The sequence below is a fragment of the Sciurus carolinensis genome, chromosome 3 (genome assembly GCF_902686445.1).
Source record: "Sciurus carolinensis chromosome 3, mSciCar1.2, whole genome shotgun sequence".
Taxonomy (NCBI): domain Eukaryota; kingdom Metazoa; phylum Chordata; class Mammalia; order Rodentia; family Sciuridae; genus Sciurus; species Sciurus carolinensis.
The window spans coordinates 89,257,402-89,270,602 of NC_062215.1; the positions used below are offsets into that span (position 1 = coordinate 89,257,402).

General features: G+C 33.5%; 1 protein-coding gene across 1 annotated transcript in view; it reads left to right on the top strand.

Moving 5' to 3' along the window:
* Thsd7b (thrombospondin type 1 domain containing 7B) overlaps positions 1-13,201 on the top strand; it is a 715,164-nt gene that overhangs the window by 182,484 nt on the left and 519,479 nt on the right.

Genomic DNA, 13,201 nt, shown 5'->3' on the forward strand with positions numbered 1-13,201 from the left:
ATATTTTATTTTGATACAGAGGAACATGTGGTATGGGCAGTCTTTTAAGAACTATAATCATTTGTACATGTTAAACATACTTTAAATTCTCAGGCCACTTTAGTTAAATAAATGCACTGTGATATCCCTATAAAGGAGCATCTGAAGGATAATAAATTTTAAGACTATAAAAGGAGCCATCAGCTTAAAAGCTCAGATCTTATTTTTACTTTGTTTGCTTGTTGCTTTTGTTTTTAAATCTCTACCACTAAAGTAGAGATGCAAAGTAGATTTGAAAATAAATTTTCCATTCCTATTCCTCCCCAAACATAAACAAATGCAGACCCCAAACAACAAAAGTCCTTTTCATAATTTTTTCTTTGAAAGTACTTGGAAAAACATGTATATATTTCCTTTTGTTATGCTGGTGAGAATGCAAATGGAGGACATTTTCTTTTTCCCAATTTGTTTTCTGTTTCATACTTCATTTCCCCCTCCTCATCCATAATGATAAAATTTTATCTTTGAATCTTTTGGGCATTTATAGGTTTTAAAAATCAAAACTACACATGATCATACTCAGAGGAGAGAATTCCTTTGTATATACCTTCAACCCTGTCTTCTACTCTATGTAGATAATTAGTTTCCTTGGTTTCCAGTTCATCCTCTCCTCTTAACATCTTCTTGTTTTCCCTACACTCTTTCACAAAAGGTGGCACCTGGTATGATCCCTTTTGAGTATTTCACTTAGCGCTATTTACTGGGAATTGCTTCATGTTAGTTTGCTCAACATCTTCCCCATTCTCTTTTACACTTCCATAGACCTTTGTTGTGTTGTGCAACCATAGTTTTATTTGAACAAATTCTTACACATGAAATTTAGATAGATTTGAATAATTTACAATTACAAATACTTTTTTCAATAAATTAGCTTCTACATAATGTGTTTTTGGTATTGTTGGGAATACATCATCAAATTTTGTAAGATATTGCTACTTCTTTCATGGTGGTGTTAACTGTCAATTTCTCTTTCATGGTGGTGCTACTATCACTTCTGCTAAGCTACCTTTTGCCATTTAAAGTAACATTTCTCAGATATTGAGGATTATCCATGGATCTCTTGCGAGAAGGGCATTATCCTGCTCTCACAAGGTGTGTGTATTTATGTCTGTGTGCGCATGTGTATATTTTGTATTTAATCATATTACATAGCTATCTATCCGTCCATATTTCTTTTTCCTTTTACCAAAAGTTTGTATTACTAATAGATGTTGATTTTTGTCAAAAGTTTTTTCAGCATCTTTGTAGATAATCCCACGATTTAAACATATTTAATTATTTGGCAAATTGTGTGAATAAATTTTCTGATAACATACCATCCCTGCATCCTGTAATATATCCCCCACTTTGCCACTTTCTTGTTGCTCTCTTTGTCAAGTGGGAATAGTATTATTACAATGGATTCATAAGAATTTGTTGTTCATATGTTCTAAACAAATTATATGGCATTGAGAATATCTAGTCATTAAATGTTTGGTAGAATTCCTTTATGAAACCATATGGGCTTGATATTGTTTTTTGTGCATGTGTGAGGTATTTCCTTGAAAACCTTATTTATGGTGGGTTTTGTTTTGGTCTCTTCATGCTGGGTTCATTTAAATAGCCTATATTCTTTTTTTTAATTAAAATTTTTTTTATTCTAATTAGTTATACATGACAGTAGAATGCATTTTGACACATTGTACACAAAAGGAGCATGACTTCTCATTCCTCTGGCTGTACATGGTTCTGAGTCACACCAGTAGTGTAATCATACATGTACATAAGGTAATAGTGTCTGTCTCATTCTACAGTCCTTCCCATCCCCATCATCCCACCCCTTCCTTCACTTCCCTTTGCATAATCTAAAATTTTTTCATTCTTCCCTTTCCCCCCACCCCCACTATGGATCAGCATCTGCTTATCAGAGAAAACATTCAGCTTTTGTGTTTGGGGCATTGGCTTATTTCACTTAGCATGATATTCTCTAGTTCTACCCATTTACCTGCAAATGTCATAATTTCATTCTTCTTTAAAGGAGAGTAATATTCCATTGTGTATATGTACCACATTTTTTATCCATTCATCTGTTGAAGGGCATCTAGGTTGGTTCCATAGTTTAGTTATTGTGAATTGAGCTGCTATTTTTTTTTTTTTTAAGTGCAAATCCCACTGATCCATTTAACTAAAAGTCTTACCCACTGCTTTACCTTTTTGGCCCCAAATCAGTTTTGTATCTATGTGATCTGCTTTTTTTTTCAATTTTTTTTTTTTATTGTAAGCAAATGGGATACATGTTGTTTCTCTGTTTGTACATGGAGTAAAGGCATACCATTTGTGTATACATACATTTACATAGGGTAATGTTTGATTCATTCTGTTATTTTTCCCTTCCCCCCCACCCCTCCCACCCCTCTTTCCCTCTATACAGTCCTTCCTTCCTCCATTCTTGCCACCCTCTCTAACCCTAAACCTAACCCTAATCCTAACACTAACCCCTCCCACCCCCCATTATGTGTCATCATCCACTTATCAGAGAGATCATTTGTCCTTTGGTTTTTTGAGATTGGCTTATCTCACTTAGCATGATATTCTCCAATTTCATCCATTTGCCTGCAAATGTCATAATTTTATCATTCTTTATGGCAGAGTAATATTCCATTGTATATATATGCCACAGTTTCTTTATCCATTCATCAATTGAAGGACATCTAGGTTGGTTCCACAATCTGGCTATTGTGAATTGAGAAGCTATGAACATTGATGTGGCTGTATCTCTGTAGTATGCTGATTTTAAGTCCTTTGGGTATAGGCCAAGGAGTGGGATAGCTAGGTCAAATGGTGGTTCCATTCCAAGCTGTCTGAGGAATCTCCATACTGCTTTCCAGAGTGGCTGCACTAATTTGCAACCCCACCATCAATGTACGAGTGTACCTTTTTCCCCCACATCCTTGCCAACACCTATTGTTAAATAGCCTATATTCTTAAATGACTCATTTCTTCTAGATTTTCAAATTTATTTTCATGAATGTATATCATTTATCAAGAGTTTTAATTGTTTCATTGTTTATGTATTTTTTCTCTCTTTAGTTATTGTTGAAACATAGTTAATATTTTGCTTGTTTTGTAGATTTTTAAAAAGTACTTTGGGTTATTAATATGGACTACTGATTTCATGATCTCTACTTTATTGATTTCTGCATTTTTCTTTACTCTAGTTTCTCATGTTTCCTTTGCATTTTATTTTTGTTTTCTTTCTAAATTTTATAATAGGGGATTTAATTAATTTATTTTCGATTGTACCAATACACGTTTTCTCTGATCACTGCTTTAAATGGATTCCATAGACAATGACATGTAGTATTTTACTGTAATTTTTCAGTGTTTTCTTTGTCCTCTTTCAACTGTTTAATGCAAACCATTTTACTTTCTAGTTAAAAAGGACATTTGCTTTTTCTTTGATTCATTTTTAACTTCTAGTTTTATTGCTTTGTAAGTAGAAGGAATTGTTTGTAATATTTTTGCTATATAGAAAATATATTTTCTATTATTGGTTATGTGTTATTACATAAATGCATACACATAAATTTTATTGATTATATGTTTTAGGTTTTTATAATCTTTACTATTTTTCTTGTTTTTAGTCACTGTAACCAAAATACCCAATTTAACTTAGAGGAGGAAAAATTTATTTGAGCTCGTGGTTTCAGAGGTCTGAGTCTATAGATGGCCAACTCTATTGTTCTGGTCCCATGATGAGGCAGCACACCTTGGTGGAAGGGCCCAGGGAACAAAAGCTGCTCACTCAGCTAATGGTAGGGTCAGGATGTGGACCAGGGTACGGGACCAACAAGGGAATTCAAGGAACATATACCTTTCCAGGGCACATCCCTAGTGACCCACCTCTTCCAGCCATGCCTAGTTACCACCCAGTCAGTCCATTCAAACTAGGATGGACTGTTCAGGTTACAGTGTTATGGGGCACAACTTAAGAACAGATGGATCACCACTGACAAGTCCAAATTTGAGAGTCTTTATTAAGCCAGCCAGCTGACTGTCTCACACAATGCCCCCAAAAATGGCTATTGGGAGAATAGCCCCGACCACAGGGTGTAGGGGTTCTTGTACCAAAAATCACATTAATCATAAGTGTCTGTTGCTATGATTCAAAATTACACATTAACATCATGAGATCATTGACAGAGAAGGAAGTGGGTCAAAATGGCCCTTACCTAGGTACAAACTAAAGAATGGTTGCTAACATCCACACAATCACTGTTCACATGGTACATTGTTTAGGAGTAATAGGAATCAAAAGACAGCAATGTTTATTTACATAGGAATTATCATTCTGTATTGTTAAACATGTCACACTAAGTAACTGATGATGGGCACAGAGGCAGGGTGTTCCCATGGGGAAGCTTATTTCCTACATAACATGGAGTCTCAGAGCAAAATGGAGTCTGTTCAGTCATTTCCCTTAGAGTCTGGCCTATAACATTCTCATGGAGCTAGATCTGTCAACCCATCACAACAGTTTTCAAAATCTAATCTGACTTAACTTTCTTTTGCACATATATAAACATACCATAGTGAATCTCCACATCATGTACAACCACAAGTCTGGGATTCTAATTAGAATAAGATGTGCTCCATGTTTGTATGAATATGTTGAAATATACTCTATACTTAAAGAACACATTTTTTTAAAAAGTTAAAAAAATCTAATTATTTTGTCTCTGAATATTCCTTCATTAACAAAGGAGCATTGGGGGACACCTCATATATAAACCTTAAAAAAATCTAATTATTTTGTCTCTGAATATTCCTTCATTAACAAAGGAGCATTGGGGGACACCTCATACATAAACCTTAACACTCTGCTTGGTCTGTTTTATACTGAAAATAGTTCTTAGAGTCTGTAATTATTAGTTTATATCTATTTTTTCTGGAAATTTCTATATTTTCATATTTTCTTTATTTTTTTGTTCCTCTGTTATTTGGTACATACTCAGAACTGCCATGCTTTTATTGTAGAATAATGATTTTGACATTTTTAGTTATCTTTATTTGTCTCTTGTAATGATTTTTCCTTGGATTTCACTTCGTCTAGTATTAGGATTGCAAAATATACATTTTTGTGTGTTTTAATTTACCTTATAAGTCTTTGTCCATCTCCTTATTTTCCATCTTTCACACTTTGTAGGCTTGTCTTATATTAAGCAGCAGCATGGAGTTGGGTTTTTCTTTAAGAATCAGTGCAAACACTAAATTTTTTTTAATAAATTAATTAACTTTACATTTAATAATGACTCATCTGTTCTCAATTCTGTCATTTTGTAATTGTAATATGTATAACTTTACATATCACTTATGTTTACTGGTTTCACTGGTGTATACTTTTTGATTTTTAAATGTATTTTTTTTCTTTCTTTTTAGGAAAGGTAGACTTTACATTTTAGGGGTCATCTTCATATTTAACACTTGTTATGGTGCCCTTAATTCCGTCACCTTTCCTACACTAATGTATAATTAACTATTAGTTTTAAATGATTAACACTTACTATCTATAATCTTATTCTTCTTTCCCCATTTTCTTTTTTATATATATTTTTAGTGTTAGATGGACACAATACCTTCATTTTATTTATTTATTTTTAAGTGGTGGAGAGGATAGAACCCAGTGCCTTACATGTGCTAGGCAAGCACTCTACAGCTGAGCCATAACCCCAGCCCCCTTCTTCCCCATTTTATATTCTTGTTTTTCCATATTATCCATTCTACTTTGTTAGAGCAATATTTACATTTTATTATTCTGTCCATGACCTCCTAATTGTTATCTTTGTTGTACAGTCATATATTTGAAATGCTTAATTCAGTAATTTTACCAAAGATTTCAAAGTGTTTTAGTCAGTTTTTTCATTGCTGTGACTACAAGACCTGACAAGAACAATTTTAGAGGAAGAAAGCTTATTTAGGGACTTAGTTTCTGGGATCTCAGTCCACAGATAGCTGCCTCCATTCCTTGGGGCATGAGGTCAGCAGAACATCATGGGGGTAGTCTGTGACTGAGAGAAGCAGCTGACAACCTGTTCAGGAAGCAGAGAGAGACTAAGTTCAGCTCACCAAATGCATCCCCCACAGGCATACCCCCAATACCCACCTCCTCTAGCCACACCCTACCCACCTTTAGTTCCTACTCAGTTAATCCCTTCAGGGGATTAGTTCACTGATTGGATTAAGACTGTCATAACACAATCATCCTCCTCTAAATCTTCTTGTATTTTCTCACACATGAGCTTTTGGGGATCACCTAATATCTAAACTATAACACGAAGTTAAGTTTGGTTGGATGTCTCAGCTTCTAGTAGATTCTTAAGAAAATTTGCAATGTATAGTATTTCCTCAGTTTGTGAAATTCAAAATTGAAGAATGGTTTAGTTGGATATAATATTCTTATGTTATGCCTTCTCATGGCTTTTCTTGAAAATGCTACTTCCCTACAGCCTTGATGTATGTGGGTTTTTTTTTTTTTTTTTGAGAAGTCTACTGCCAGTTTAACTTTTTATGCATTTTTAAGTTATTCATCTTTTTTTCCTGAAATCTTACTCCCCTTTATTTTTTAAGGTTTAACATTTTTACTACTACATGTCTAAGTGTTGATTGTTCTGGATCACATTTCCATTTCAATGTGTAGATTCAGATCTTTTATTTTTTGAAATTTGGGAATTATAAAAATTTTAAATAGTCACTTGGTACAGTGTTTTGATTTTCTTTATCAAGGACATGAAATATATATATAAATTGGACCACTCTACCTATTTTCCCTATCATTTACTTTCTCTTAACTACTTTTATTTCTCCATTTACAAATTTTATTTCTCCATTTACAAATTTTTGTTGTTACACATAGTGGTGGGGTTCATCCTGACAAATTCATATGTGCATAGAAGTTGATTTCAGTTTATGATCCCATTTTTCCCCTTTTCCCCTTTTCCCTCCCAAACTCCCTCCCCTCACCCATTCCTCTTCCTCTATTTTACTTGACTTCTTTTGCTCATTTGTTAATTTATATTTGATTGGCCCTTTATATTATCCTTCATTCCTCCTTTCCTTTACTGTAACTTCTGCATATGAGAGAATATATTTGACCTTTGAATTTCTGACTTTGTCTTATTTCACTTAGCATGATATTCTCCATTCCCATCCATTTATTGGCAAATACCATAATTTCATTATTTTGTAAGGCTGAGTAGATCTCCATTGTGTGTGTGTATGTGTATCAAAATTTCTTGATCCATTGATCTCATTTACTTTACTTCTTTCTTTGTTTTTTGTTTTTTAAAGTTCTAATTCCTTTAATGTGCTCTATTTCATTTGTCTTTCTTTTAATTCATAATTAATTTTTGAAATAATTTTTTTCTTTTCTTTTCTTTCTGAAAACAATCAACTCAAAATCTCTCTCCCTCCTTCTTACTCCCTTCCTCTTCCTCCCCCTTGCCCTCGCTCACGCTCTCTCTCTCATCCCCAAACATATTTGAGAATGTTTTCTGTGGTATAGTGTGTTATATTATAACATTTTTCCAACTTTATACTTGCTATGGAGGAGATATTTTAGTAGTAGAAAGTCTTTTACATTTTCTGATATTGTATTAAAATTTTGAATGATGTAGTGTGTTTTGGTTAAATTTCTGTCCATTTCATGAATAGGGATTCTAATTCAAAAGCAATCCTTTTGTCATTTCTGCCTTCTTTTGTGAAGTTTCATTTATGAATATTGCTTCTGGTAGTGTTGTTGAGGAAGGGGTTTCATGTCTTATTTCTCCTTTGCTTCTGCAGGATTTTTAATCCCCTCGCAATTTCCTTTTTTCCCTTTTCTGCTTCATCTCTAAGGATTAGCTACCAGCCCTCTCTCTATGCAATTACCCCTCAAAGGAATGCTTCTGGGACATGTCCTCCTCAGTTCTTTGTATTTGTTGTGAACTGCCAAATTCCAACCTGTATTAAGTATTTTGAAGTCATTGGTGAATTTTTCTTTTTTTGAAAGTAATCTTTTTCTGCATTTCATCGAAGTCTTTTATACCTCCATATCCCTTTTCATGGACTCTCTTAGGACTCATTTCTTGTTTCCATACCTACTGGGTTGGATCTTTCATGCATCATCTATTACAATTTTTTTTTACTTATATACAATTTGGAGGGGTGTGTGTGTGTGTGTGTGTGTGTGTGTGTGTGTGTTCTGTTGCTAGTAATGGGGAATGGTTTTTATTTGCTCTCCTTTTTGTTGTGAGGGTAGTTTGTTTGTTCGTTTGTTTTTTGAGGGTACTTTTGATAGAGGAAATTCCGAGTCAGGTAACTGCCATTGTCCTCCAAACCTGGAGGTCAAGGTAGGCTTTTTCTTTTTAGTACAACTTTAGGATCTTATAAATTTGATCTATAAACAAGCACAGTTCTCACATGCCAACGTGGTTTTGGACTTAAAGGCACAATAATTCAATTTTAGCCTTGGTCATTCTATAGTTTTACTGTTTACTCATTAGAAAATTGTTTCTCTTTTGGGGGTCCTCAGTTTCCATTTCTATAAAATGAAAGTAGTGGCCAAGACCTTTAGATGATTGCTGACACTGCTTTCATCTCTAACCAGTTACATGCACACCCACAAATACAAACCAACATATCATTCTGAGTGCTCTGTCTAAGAAATTTGGAGAAGATAAAATCTGTTATATTGGGAGACTTGCACTGCATTTTAAATCTCTGTTGAATAATATTTTCTAGTGACAGGAAATGATCATAATACTAAACACATTCTCTTTTGATATAATATCACACTCAAGGATATTCCCTCTCAAGAATTTAATATCTCAGTATATCTGTATGCTTACGTCTATATCTATAGAACAATCCTTCTGTTCCATAGAAGAAACTGAACGGCATATTTAAAACCTAACTTCATATTGCTATTTTAGATTACTATGTGATTTTAGGTTTATTACCTATTGAAAAGTTTAAAATTATGTAAATAGAAATAAGAAATTAAGAGGAGTTTTAATTGTGCAGTTTTATTTAAGAAGTACAAAAAAAAAAAAGGTTGTACATTCCAATTTGTGCCCCCTGCTAGTTGTAAATACTAATCTTAGATAAATAAGATATAAGTACCTCAGGCTAATTTGGCTAAGAAAGGAAGTCATAGAGAAAGAAAGCTCATGTACTTTTCCATCTAAGGTCTCTCAGTAATCCTCAATGCTTTTTCTTGGTAAGTTAACATTTTCAAAATTGTCTTTCAGACTATATTTATAAAACTCTGTTTATTGAAATGTTTTATTTGCTGAATCTCATGTTGTAGTAGGTGACGAGGCTCATTTTGGGCTCTGTTTTCTAAAGCAGTCACGGATTTACATAAGCCTTGGCGTATGCATGTTTTCCTTATTGCAGTTATCTTCCTTGTCATTTTTTTCATACATTCCTATTAGTTCGACTGGTAGCAAAAAAAATGCTACCACTTTGGAGTTGAAAGCATTAAAAGTAATAGCATGCATACTATCTGATTTCCCATATCTAGTCTCCTTTAAGCCTGTTTCAGTTCTGGCTCATTTGTCTTCATTTTTTCACTCACATTTTTATTCCTTGGTGTTACTTTCATGATGTGATCTTGCAAACATTCCCTAAGTTAGAATTGCAAGCTTCAGGAGTGACTGTTCCCGTGTTGTTATGCTCTGATTTGGGTATGTGGATGCCATATGGATAGCAGGGTTTTTGCTAAATAATTGCAAAAACAACGCTTTTGTGTGGTCCACGGTTTTACTGAGTTTCCAAAGTGCTTTCTTAGTTGCAATTTTACATTTATAAAAAATTACTTTTTAACTCTGAAGTATATTTGGGAAATATTCAATTATATATATACTGATGTTATTTAATTTAGAACAAAATTAAAATAAATGGAAATACTTTCACAATTAGATACTTAACTCATACATTTTTAATTACACTAATCAGTACTTTCTCCCTGTGTAGGGTAGATTTAGCTCTCTAGGAACACATCGATTTATAGATGGGATCATTAAATGGCTTTAGCAAAGCTTTGTGTCACATAACTCTTTGGTTTCTGGTCACAAATTACAAAATGAACCCAAATGTGTATTTCTACTCTTTTCTGGAAGCCTTTTTAAATGACAGTAATGAATAAAAAGACACAAACTCTTAAGCACAAATGTAATGCAAAATATATGTCCATTGGAAAGAAAGATCAGCAAATTTGGAAAATTGAAAAACCAGATGAGTGGCAATTTATGCAGCAACATGGAGAAAGTAGAAAGTCCTCCTTCAGTTGACAAACTTGTAAGAAGTGACAATTTATATAGCATACTTGCATTAGACATACATCTATGTGTTTATCACATATCTTCCTGTCTTCTTTGTAATTATATTAGAGTCCATTGGCTGAGCTCTAGTCAGTGACATGGGCATAAGTAAGAGAAGCCACTTCCAGTCTAAAGTCATGAGTCACCCTGCACCATCTTCCTGCTCTCCTCTCCCTGTTTAAAGGTGAACTTGGAAGCCACATATTCCAAACATTGAATCTGTATGGTAGACACAAGCTGAATCCTTAAGGTTTAAGTTAGAGAAGGGTCCTGAGAAAAGGTGAATAACCTGTAACAAATTTTATGAAGGGACCATAATGGAATGCATAACAGAAATAAAAATAAACAAAAATGCTTTTTTTCCAGAATTTTCTTTTTTTATTAGTTTCATTTTATTAGTTTCATTTTACTGTCATTTATACATGACAGTATAGAATTCATTTTGATATAATTGTACAAATATGGTATATCTCTTAGTCTATTCAGGACCCCATTCTTATGGATGTACATGATGATAAGATTTACTATAGTGTATTCTTATATGTACATAGGAAAATTATTTATTTTTTGATAAGATATTGAAATTCCACAGTTTATTCATTACAGTACTGCAGCTTATTCTATTCCAACTTTAATACAAGATCCTTGGAAGGATTAGACATTACAGACACTAAATGACCAAGGATGAATGTGTTCAATGGTTCTAAACATTACCCCCTTACCTGCAGAAGATTACATAAGTATAAAACATCATACTGTGATCGGACAGTTTCTCTGAAAATCCTTACATAGTTTGTAACACTGCTTCCTTTCTCTAGTCAGCTATCATAAATCTAACATTCACATTTACACAGATGAGGCAAGAGACAAGAGATTTCTATCTTGGGAAAGAAGCAAGCTAAAAGTACAGCCTGATGGAGACCAATATTTAAGTGGCTCCAGTAAAATGACCAGACCTTTGCATAGTTAGCAAATGGTAACATCTTATCATTTGACAAGCCCTATATAGGTACCAAAGACTTCCAGTTTGCACTTCTTATTTCTTATCCCAGTCCCTATCAGAAAGGATCACCAGATATTTGAGCCAATTCCAATATGAAACAGACCAAAATAAACAGAAATCAGAATAGAATGATATAATGTAGGGAGCAAAAAAATAGTTTTAAAACTCATTTTAGTATTGTGAAAGACACAAGATGAAATATGGTAGTCATGAAATAAAGATGGGATGATATTTTAAAAGCATAATTAAAAATAAAGAAATCATGAGCATTAAAATCTAATTATAAAATATGTTTAAAATCATAGAAGATAATTTTAGCAAAGTCATTTGGAAAGTAAAAAACATGGAAAGTAGGGTGAAGATATAAATATTATATAGGTTTAACATCTGCCTGATAATGGTTTTAAAAAAATGGAGGATGATAAAACATACACTAAGATGATTATCAAATTGATGATTTAAATAATGAAAAAGGAAGGTGTAAAATTTTCTGGAAGAAAAATCATGAGAGTATGACATTATGGCATTGGGACAGGGGAAAAAGTCAAAGTGTGGCATGAAAAGCACAAGCTATAAGAGGAAAGACTGAACAAAGAATTAAAATTTTTGCTGCAATAACATATCACGTGCAAAATTAAAAATATAATATGGGAAAATACTTTTGTATAATGTAAAGCCAATAGGTTACTGTTTAGAATCTATGAGTATGTATCTATATATCTGTTATGTCAGTATCTATATATGTGTGTGGGTTACTGTACTTTTTAAACTCAGTAAGAAAAAATAGAGGTAGAAACGTAACAGATAAAAAAATATCTTAAATGGACGTAAGAAATGCGTCTTCTTTCTGGAACCTCCAGGGAGAAGCCATTTCCTAGCCTTTTTCTGCATCTGGAAGCTGTCTGCATTCCTCAGTTCACAGACCTGCATCACTCCAACCTCTACTTCCATCTTCACATCTTTTTCTCTGACTCTGACCCTTCTTCCTTCTCCTAGAAGAACTCTGTGATAACTTTGGGCCCACCTGAATACTCTGGAATCATCATTCCATCTCAGAATCCTTAACTTAATCACATCTGCAAATCCCTTTTGCCACATAAGGTTCATTCACAGATTGAGCCAATAGTTGTGGATACCTTGGGCAGGGTGTGGGGGAGCATTACTCAGCATGCCACGAAAGGAAAGCAGTGTGGTCTGATTCACAGATTAGGAAATCTGAGTCATCACTAAAGAAATGAAGAGAACATGAAGCTCAATGGTAATCTGGAAAAGAGATGCATTTTCTCAATGTTTTTGAAAAGTAAGTCCAGTAATACCAAGAACTGGGAATAGGTAGGAAAGGAAAAATATAACCATGTCTAATCCATTTGAGAATACAAGAATTTATGACTCAACTCTAGGCAATAATACTATCTCTTACATATAGAAAGAGGTTCAGTACATTACCTGTGGATTTGCAAGATGTTGAGTATAACTAAAGAGCCCCTAATTGGGGAATGAATAAATTGTTACATATTAGAATATTACTCAGCAATAAAGATAAATGAACTCTATCCATACTTATCAACATGTATGGATCTAGAAATCACATTATTAAGCAAGGAAAATATTTTCCAGGGCAAGTGATATTAAAAAAATATATTTAAATAAAAATTTAAAAAGTGTATGGCAATGGTATTTATGAATATATGTGTATTTATTTCAAGTATGACATTATATAAAATAATGCAAGTTGATTTGAGGAGTTGGGGATTTACCTCAGTGGCAGAGCACTTGCCTAGCACATTCAAGACCCTGGTTAGGTCCTTGGCTCTGAAAC